Raw genomic sequence first — 11,135 nt, forward strand, 5'->3', positions numbered from 1 at the left:
TCATATAGCTGGAATATTGCTGAGTGTGGCATTAAACAACAAACAAACAAAACGACAAAATACCTCTTATACTTCTTCATCTGTTCCCACACCACTTCAGTATCAGGCATTGGTAAGGTTTGCACGAAATTCATTCTCAAAGTTGTACTTATTTTATTTCTGTGAGTTATTAATGGCCTTATTTCTTTAGTTGAATACAAATAGACACAGGTCACTACTACATCACAAATCACCTGCATGTATTGATGGGTGATGGAGGAGCATGGTTCATACAAACCTGTAAAGTGCTGACAATGTTTCTAAAGAAGCATGGAAGAAAAATTCCATCAGGCACATGAGTATTTTTTTACATTTCTTTGTGGGGTGTAGTATTTTTTTACTTTTCTTTGTTTGGGTGAGGGTGATAGGAAGGAAGAAATGTATTCATGTTGTACATTTGGGTTTCCAGCATAGACTCCATGAGATATATCCTAGTTCATAATTCATTTCCGACTAGATGTTTTTGTAAACGTTTTACCTTTTGGAGAAAACTACTAGTCCCTCAGATTGTGACTAGTCTTTGACTTGCTAGCCAGTAGCCATCCGATTGTGACTAGTCTTTGGCTTGCTAACCAGTAGTCATGATTCTGGTGAGTTTCGGGATACGAAATGTATTTACTGTTTTGTTTTCTCAATACATTAATTATGATATACGTTTATGATAAAGACTACTGGTGGCTCTGTCTAGAACACATGAGACATATATACATCAAATACTGTACCACCGATTCCTGCCGTTTCAGTGTGTGACACTGAAGTTTGTGTAAGTATCTTTCAGTATGTGTCAATATTTATATTTTGATGTGACAGTTGTTGGTGTTGTTTCATAATGTGATGCATTTTAACTTGGTGTTGGTTGTTTTCCATCTTCATCTTTCCAGAATCTTTGTTTCTGCACCTTATTCCATCCTCAAATTGCAGCCTCTTTCATTTTGGGGGCGGTCGGGTAGCCTAGTGGTAAAAGCGTTCGCTCGTCACGCCGAAGACCCAGGTTCGATTCCCGACATGGGTACAATGTGTGAAGCCCATTTCTGGTGTCCCCCGCCGTGATATTGCTGGAATATTGCTAAAAGCGGCGTAAAACCAAACTCACTCACTCTTTCATTTTGAAAACAACAATGTTTTGGACATGCTTTTTTGTTGAAAAGGTTCATGGATAAAGTTAGTGCTTTATTTTTATTTTGGTATGAAAAGTGGAATTGGAATATGACACGGCACTATTTTGGTATATTGGTATATTTGCTGATCTGATTCCTTGATTGTATAATTCAGAAATAATCTTCTTTTTTTCCAATGATGCCAGTGGTTTTGTTATGACATGTGGAGTTGTCTACCTTGAATTAAAGTCAGAATAAGTTCTATGAAAAACTTCGAATAATATCTGGTCCAACTGTATGTAATAATATATAGTCTGTATAAATAAAGTCCATTTAAAATGCACTGTTATCCAAACCTGGGTATGCACAAAACCCCTAATAAAGGGATAAGAATGATATTTAAAAACAAATTTTAGACTCATAATCTGAATACTCAGCTTGGACTTTTTATTTACGCAGCAGTAAATAATCTCAGTCAGATGAACCAGTGGTTGATATTATAAGCAACACCCTGTGCCATAGAGATATAATTAATGCAATTAGCCAATGAAATCATTTTGACTGCGTGATCCAATTTAGTCTTGCATCTCCAAGGGGGTGCACACAGCTAACTTGATATATTTTTTATGGTCCCAAGGTCTTTAGAGTTGACAAAGTTTCACTGTAGGTGTGATAGACAAGGTTCTACTTTCTGCAATACACACAGCTCATGCCGTTTACCCTGTGACTTTTGTTGATCTCAGAGACCAGTCTCTGCTAAATACTGTCTTCATAGATCATCTTGCAAAAAATGTTCATTCAGATATTTTGTCGTACTGGTTTAATGGGAATGGTTAGGATGTTCCTGAAAATATGATCAAAAGACTTGACAAATGTTGTCATGCCTGACTTAAGCGTATTTTTCCATAAAAACCTCTTGATATACAAGCTTTACCAAAAATATAAACCAAAAGATGTTAAAATCATTTTTTTTCACTTTTACAAATTGTCAAGTAAAGACGCCTTTGATACAAAAAATATATTAGTCAGGATAATTATTATCTTAAAATTTAGAAAATATTCTTTCTTCAAGAGAGTTCTCCAAATGTACACAGATTAATCCTAAAAAATGATGAAATAATTGCTCTTTGTTTGTTCAAATATAGTAGTAGCTGCACAGTTGCTATGGTTACATGTATGCATGCAGGTATTTCAGTCTGCTGTACAATGATGTAAAGTTTTCAAAGATGTGAACCTTATAGAGACACTAACCGGACCCATTTGCATCTCCATAACATGTCCAAGTAAATGTATGTAAATATATTGTACATATCTTGTATGGGTGTTTGAGGATGAGTCGAGGATTCTATGTCAGGACAGGGTGAAGTTGTGAATGTTTTACTCATTGACTGAGATGGGAAACAGCTGCTCAATTAATAATTGAGACATGCTGTAGAGTTCATTTTGCAGTTGTTGAAAGTGATTCTCTCAAGTTGTTGAAAGTGATTCTCTCATGTTGTTAAGAGAGAGCACCTTGTATGAAACATAAAATCAATACAAATTTACACTGAAAAGATGCCATGGCTGAAGTTTCTGTTTTGTTTGGATGTGTATTAGCTAAAAAATTAAAGTCTCACCAGAAGTGTTTTTTTGTACATGAATGTGGTGCTTTCAACATTGCCTTAACTTTTCTTTGTCATACACTGTTAAATGAAATTACATTTGTGTGTTTTAATTAATTTTTAAGATGCAGTTACCAATATAAAAATGCATATCATTGTATCCCAATTGGGTGGAGCAATGCTCATGATATCAATCACTGGATTGTCTGGTCCAGACTTGATTATTTACAGACTGCCTTCACTCAGCTGGAATATTGATGAGTGTGGTGTTAAACAACAAACAACAAACCAATATTAAAGTATAATAGTTGTTCACAGTCCAGCAACTATTATAATAAGTCGTGATCAATAAAATGTCCAGACTTTTGGCATTCACTGTATTAAGTACTTATTTTGGACATGGCTGATCACATCAGATTTCCTTCAAACAAAACTGTCACCTTACAACTGGCGAAATACTCCACCTTTGATAAGGATATTTTTATCTTTCCATGAGACACAAAACTAATTCTTATATGTCTGGTCAATATTTATGTAATATGACATACCGTTTACGACGTAATAAAAGCCCGGGGCGCTCTCAAAATTGGAAATAGTGGGCTCTTATTAGAATATAATTTTGGTGAGTTGAAAAATTGTAAATTTCTTAGTTTATGCTGACAGCATGAAATGATACAAAAGAAAAGTATGTGCGTATCATACACGACAGATATATTTTCCAGAATTTAATTGCCCACAATTAAGGGTGCATATAACACACGAGTGCGTATTATACACAAATCAATAAGTCTTGTTTGCATTGATCAATCGGAAGGGGTGCTAATTGGGATTGTTCACTAGCAAATATATTAGCAAAAATCGCCATGGGCGCTTATTAGAGCGGGGCGCTTATAACGTCGAATACGGTATCTGATAGTCCCTATCAAAAGTGGAGTAGTGCACCTTATGTTTTGACTGAAAATAAGGGGTGGGGGTGGGTAGCCTAGTGATTAAAGTGTTCGCTCGTCACCCCGAAGACTAGGGTTCAATTCCCGACATGGGTACAATGTGTGAAGCCCATTTCTGGTGTCCCCTGCCGTGATATTGCTGGAATATGGCTAAAGCGGCATAAAACCCTACTCACTCACTGATTCACTGAAAATAAGGATACTGTGGCTGAAAGGATTCACTTGTGCACCATAAATATTATCTTGACACCAGAAATGGGCTTCACACATTGTACCCATGTCGGGAATCGAACCCGGGTCTTCGGCGTGACGAGCGAACGCCTTAACCACTAGGCTACCCGACCGCCCCTCCAGCCTGAATAGATAATGTGTGTGTTATCACCGACATGGGGAAGTCTGTGTAGTAAAAGTGTTATTACTGACAGACATGCTCACATAGTGATATCACCTTATGGTAAAGTATTTCCTGTGGGACCAACCATTTGATATTCAGGGGGGTTGGGGGACATGAAATTTTATCAAAGAAAATATGTTGCCCCAGAAAAATAAGGCAAAAAATTATTATGCTTCAGATTGTTGAAAAAAAAGAGAAAAAAGAATTTGCTTCTTTCTCTCCCCCCCCCCCCCCCTTCCGAGATTATGAAATGCTCGGTCCCTCATCTTCCCATTCTCACCCATGGTTGAATATAGTAAAGTGATTCCTGTATCTATTCTCCGTTATTAATAACCACTACCATATTCGACACAATAAGCTCCCCGCTCTAATAAGCGCCCATAGAGATATTTGCTAATATATTGGCTAGTGAACAATCTAAGTTAGCACCTCTTCTGTTTGATCAGTGTACACAAGACTTATTTATTCGTGTACTGAGAAGGACCTGGGTACCCACGGGACTACCCGTGTTTAGTCATGTGATATATAGTTTAATGACAAAAATTATCTGGAACTCTATGGTTGCATGACAAGTCACTAATGTTGGCATTTCTTTCTGACTATGCACCCATTCCTTCTGACTTTTCACATGGTTGAATAAAGACATAACTTAAGCCAACTTCATTGTATGCGTGACCAGATTGTTTAATACATGTATTTAATACGTTTTTCAATTGCTGTGGTAAAAGAAAATTGCAATCGGACATTTTGTATCTCTTTAGACCTAGTGGGTACTCGGGTTAGGTCGGGTAATAGGGGGGTGGGTACCTGGGTAGTAAATTTGAACTAGTCCCAGCCCTAGCGCCCTGGGCGCTTATTACGTCGAATACGGTATTGATGTGGTATTTCCCATATTCTTACATACTGATACCAATTTAAGACACACTATGTCATGTACCTCTCCCCATGTGTCACATATTGATGTTAACATGTTCAGTATTTCCCTTGACAGATGCTCTTGTTTCTGTTTTATTTAATCATATTCTCACAATATGTACACCCCAAGTACCGAGAATAAATTTCTCCTTAACATACTCATTCCAAGTCCTTTAAGGGGCGTTTATCATCAGATGGTCTTTTTGGCATCCCCAGGATGTGGCAAGATCAGATGGTCAGATTATCACCCTTGGTTCTTTCCTCCTCAAAAAGATCGTCCTCAGCCACCTATGCTTAATGGATAAGAAAGAAGAGGAAGAAGGCTATTTGTATAACGCAAAATCCACATCACTGATGGACATGCTCAGAGCACAAATTCAGCATATGTACATATATACAACAAAGTAGCGTCAGTAAGATAGTAAAAATATACATATTCAATTGTAGCGTTCAAAAAGGTATTAAACACAGTGATACCAGGTGCACTTTTGAGGCTGAAGGGAAGGGAGTTCCATAGAGAGGCACCAGAGAAGGATCCAGCACCAAAGGACTTTAGTCTGTATTTTGGTACAGACAGGAGAAGTTGGTCATTTGATCGGAGATTTCTGGTAGATTTGTATTAGAGAAACATTTCTTGAAGATAGGCAGAATGGATCAGGTGGTCAGGCTGAGTGTTAAAAAACACTAATATCTGGGCTCTCCTCCCACATACAGCAGACACTGAGAGATATTACTAAAGTATTGTTCAAAGCACAGAGGTTTAAGTCAATTATAACACCATCAGTAAGTATGGGGTAGTAGGCGATAAAATTTTGCATGATAGTACAGTTGAACCCAGTTTATCGAAACACTTGTCTTTACTCAAATAGTGCAGATAAACGAATTTTAGTATAGCAGAATCCCTTTTTGCATGTTAGGAGCTTCACTTCTACGATTAAAAGGGAGACAACTTATGTCGAACAATCGGACATGGTGCACAACGCAACTTAACATTGAAATGGATCATATAGTACAAACAACCTGTGCTTATATCACAAGAAACCTCGACTTAATTATCTTCCTTGTCTGAAAATGCTATAAAGTGGTTGATTATTTGGGGACAAACACTCCGGGGAGAATAGTGGGCGGTGAGGTGCATTCCTCATTCCGTTATTGTGCCTTCCAGCAGAATGCCTTTTGCCACAAAACAAACGTATCGCTACCATTTACTGTGATAATCTCTCTGAACTTCAACGATAACATCGCCCTGTGGGTCTTATCGACCGTGTAAATAAAAGGGGCCCATGCAGGCGACTAACGGGATCGGGTGGTCAGACTCGCTGACTAGATGGATGCATGTCATCGTATCCCAATTGCGTGGATTGATGCATATGATGTCAATCAATGGATTGTCTGGTCCAGACTCGATTATTTACAGACCGCCGTCATTTTGCTGGAATATTGCTGAGTACGGCGTTAAACAACAAACGAAGTATAGATAAAGGCAATGTCATGCTGGATACATGTAACAATAGAAACTCGATGGTTAAACATAGTGTGACGTAATACAATGCAGATGCGATTCAGTTCGAAGAGTTTGTAGAAACAGTATGACGAACTTGTGGTATGCAGTCGACATTGTGATATACATTATAGGGTTGATATTTTATTATATGCAGGAAAGGCATCATGCCATTTGGAAGAAGCAATGTAATATATGATAATATGAAGCACAGGTATGATACCTTACGACAGATGTCTGGCTGATAGCAAAGTTACATACTTTGACTCAGTGTTTGGAAACACTGAATGTGCTTGAACACGTCCCGAAACGTTTTCCCGGTGTTCTTAAACGCTTAACTCGTCGCCAAAACGCAACTGCAACAGCTGAGGAGAAATTGCTACATCCCCCAAAATCCTTATTGGCAGTTTGCACTCTCAAGCTACATCTAACTTTCACAATAAACTTGTATACAACAGGTGCGTGAAAATATCAGCCGTATCACATGGCCCCTCGTTTTATAACCCATTCGTCAACACATATATACATGTGATACTTTCACTACAAGATTTGGTTCCGCGTACATGCACGTGCAGAATCCCTCACTTCAAAGCGGGCTTCATAAAATGCGGGTGATGTGATGTGACAAGGCAAAGACATGTATACATCTTTAGACAAGGGTTTCGTTCTTGGGGAATAACAGAGCCTGCTTGAATAGGCGGTTGGTTGCTTTGTTGTTTAACGCCGCACTCAGCAATATTCCACCTATATGACGGTGGTCTGTCAATAATCGAGTCTGGACCAGACAATCCAGTGATTGATATCATGATCATCGATCCACGCATTTGGGATACGATGACATGCATCAACCAAGTCAGCGAGCCTGACCACCCGATATCGTTAGTCGCCATTTCGACAAGCATATTGGATAGGCGGATGATGCGGCCCTGATTTACTGATGGGGTCTATTCTGTTCGTGCAAGAGGCGATGGGCAGGATTGGGTTGTTCATTGTTTGCCGCGTAGATTGAGGCTTGATCTTTAAAATGGGCACGGTGTGCAAAGCAGCTCTCGATTTGCTCTGCAGTGATGAGAGAGAGAATGAATTATGTTTACACCACAGTCGGTAAACATTACAGCTATATGACGACTGTCTGTAAATGTGAAATCATGAAATGATACGGTCTGATGATCAGAGAGTGATGCATGAGTGAACATGATTTGACAAATTCTAGATCCCGTGCGGATTCCGGGTTAGGATAAAGTCCACACCCACACCCACACCCACACCCACACCCACACCCACACCCGCTCTGTGTATTAAAGCCATTCGGTAGCCCAAACAACATATTTTCCTAATCAAAATCAATTGTGTGTGTTATTTTCAAATTCTATGTTACAGATGTATAAGTGAATTATTTACAATATTTTCTTCCTTGTCGAAGTCAGTAAAACAAGAGGGATAGCCATGTTTTACTGCGGCATTGTATCTCAGTGGGATAGCACTATAAAATCGGCATTACTCCGGACTAGTAGAAGCAACCGTACACACCATTGCATGCACATCGCTATAAGGGCAATAATCGCAACATTTAAACCCATTTCACCTCGCCCAAGACAAGACCGCCCCCGTGGTTTTTTTGGTAGAGCGTCCACCCGGAGAGAGGAAGGTCCGGGGTTCGATCCCCGGCCGCGTCATACCAAAAGACGTTAAAAGGTGGTACTTGTTGTTACCCTGTCTGGCGCTCGGCATTAAGGGGCCAAAACAAGGACTGGTCGGCTTGGAGTCAGTATACTGTGTCCGAGTGGGGTATTCATGTTAAAATGCGGCATGGTATCTCAGTGAGCTAGCACTATAAATTTGCATCAGTCCGGCCTAGTACAAGCAGCCACACAAACACACACACGTGCATGCACGTCGCTATATAAGTGCAATAATCTTGGACGCGCCGTGAAAACCCATTTCACCTCACCTCGCCTCGCCTCGCCTCGCCAAGCCAAGCCAAGCCAAGCCAATGACCATGACCATGACCAAAATCACACACTCCACCAATCGACCAGCCCAGTATCTGAAACTGTTCCACCAACCCTTTCTCTGAAATGAAATATTTTACAGGAAAAAACAGTTGTTAAATTATCTTAATAATATATACTAAAAATGAGCCCTGAGATTCTCTTCACTTTAGGAAACTACAGTAATCTGGACTGGTATAGACTTGCATGGACTATATTGGAAATATTTGCTTCAGGGTCTGCAGACAGACTTAGTCCCACTGAGCATAGAGAATCTTACACTCATTGCCATATTACTTAAAGCTTTGTCAATATACTCGGTTGCACAATTTACAACATTCTCATTTAAATTTTACGGTGGTTAATAAAACGATCTAAAACAGCAAGGTACGTTTTACAGCAACACTAAAAGTGCTAAAATAGATCTACGAGTCTTGATTTATTTAATGGCACCATTACCTTATAACTTCAATGCGGAAGGCGTATCTGTAAATAATTGAAGCTCCACTGATCCCCGCTTTCATGCAAGACAACACAGAAAGAAAAAACCATGAAGAGCTCGGGTTTTCACCTCATCTTTAGTTCTCCTTTGCAGAAAGACACGTGATATCTGAACGCTATTATCATTACGCTACCTGCTAGGGAGCAGCTGGGACTGTGATTGGGGGTTCGCCCGTGGGCAGGCTAACCCACGGACCCCCGAGGATTGATGAACTGTCGATGGAAATCTAACACGAACGCACGTACACACAACGACGCATGGAAACTCAGACACGCTCAAACACGCATACATACAATTTTACCCTGCCCCTGAACCCAATCTCCGTTGTTTAGTGGAGTGAGTGAGTGGGTTCTACGCCGTTTGGTTCTACGCCGTTTTTAGCAATATTTCAGCAATATCACGGCGGGGAACAACAGAAATAGGCTTCACAAATTGTACCCATGTCGGGAATCGAACCCGGGTCTTCGGCGTGACGCGCGAACGCTTTAACCACAAGGCTACCCGACCGCCCCTGACGGATGGTCTGTCGTTCGATGCCTGGCCGCGTCATACCAAAAACATTATAAAAGATGGTACTTGTTCTTAACCTGACGCTCGGCATTAAGGGGCTAAAACAAGGACTGGTCGGCTCGGAGTCAGTATTCTGTGTCTGAGTGGGGTATCCATGTTAAACTGTGGCATGGTTTGGTTAGCACTACAAAACCTGTGTAAGTCAGGACTTGTTATATCAACTTATTGCCGAGCGCCAGGCAAGGTAACAAATAGTACCACCTTTTAAGGTCTTCACGAACCACCGAAATTCGGCTCCACGCGAAGACGCTCTATATATCCACTAGACCACTGAGGCAGTTTTGTCTGATCCATGAACATTTGCAGGTCACCGTGATATACTGTAATCGTGCACAGTCATCTGTCTCAAAAATTAATTATGCTGCGTTTATTTTTAAATATTACACAAAATCTGTTTGCTCAAAGCAAAAATAATGTTTTCATGAGGTAAAGTCGTAAAGCAATTTCAATGAGCGGGCTGGATTATGAAGCAAGCGTTACCACCCAGCGGCAGGGTGTTTAATTTCTTCCAGATTGAACTCCCTTGTCAAAAAGATCAAACTTTCATGAGGACGACATGTTCGCATAGTCCCTGCTGTTTTATTGAAGCTGAAGACGTGCCATCACACATCGCACTCTCATCAGTCCCACTTTTTCATAAACCATTAGGAGGACGAGTTAACAAATGACGCAGACAGGGGTCCGGCAAGGCTTTCGGCATTGAAGCTCCACACATGTACCTCAGATGGAGCATGTGTGATAGGTATACCACACATTGACTAGCTGTGATACGTATACCTAATATGGACTCTCTGTGATACGTATACCTCATACGGACTCTCTGTGACACGTATACCACACATGGACTATCTGTTACACGTATACCTCACATGGACTCTTTGTGACACGTTTACCACATGTCATAGCTTTCTTCTAACACCAAATTCCTATTAGAAAATATATATCAATCAACCTATATCGGTAAACTAATCTGACTATTCTTAAAGTAAATTCAGTATAGCGAATGCACTAACTGACCGCCGCATACAAGATATTTTATGTTTCACATATGCGGCTAAACTCACGGTCACTCCAGCTATGAGACAGTGGCCCATTATGCAAGTCTGCCCACAAAGGGTCACTCTCTCTGAGAACCAGTGATTAGTGAGTTAACTTCACGTCACATGGCCGGCATATATGGTCAGTCCGACTGTCATGTAAGGGTCAGTTAGGCAATATAACAACCTACTCGAATAAATCCGTAAATAATGACACACACATCCATGGTCACAGCCAATCAACCGCTGACACCTTGGATGTTATGATCCTAGTTATGTAATGTAATGAAGGCCTGAGTTGTATATATACGGCGGTCGGTGGTAGCAAACTTCACTCTTCACCCAAAAGACGCGCTACGTCACACACATGGACTCTTTGTGACACGTATACCACACATGGACTCTTTGTGACACGTATACCTCACATCGACTCTTTGTGACACGTATACCACACATGGACTATCTGTGACACGTATACCTCACATGGACTCTTTGTGACACGTATACCACACATGGACTATCTGTGACACGTATACCTCAT

Source organism: Haliotis rufescens, unplaced genomic scaffold (genome assembly GCF_023055435.1).
Source record: "Haliotis rufescens isolate VD_foot unplaced genomic scaffold, xgHalRufe1.0.p SCAF_4, whole genome shotgun sequence".
NCBI classification, from domain to species: domain Eukaryota; kingdom Metazoa; phylum Mollusca; class Gastropoda; order Lepetellida; family Haliotidae; genus Haliotis; species Haliotis rufescens.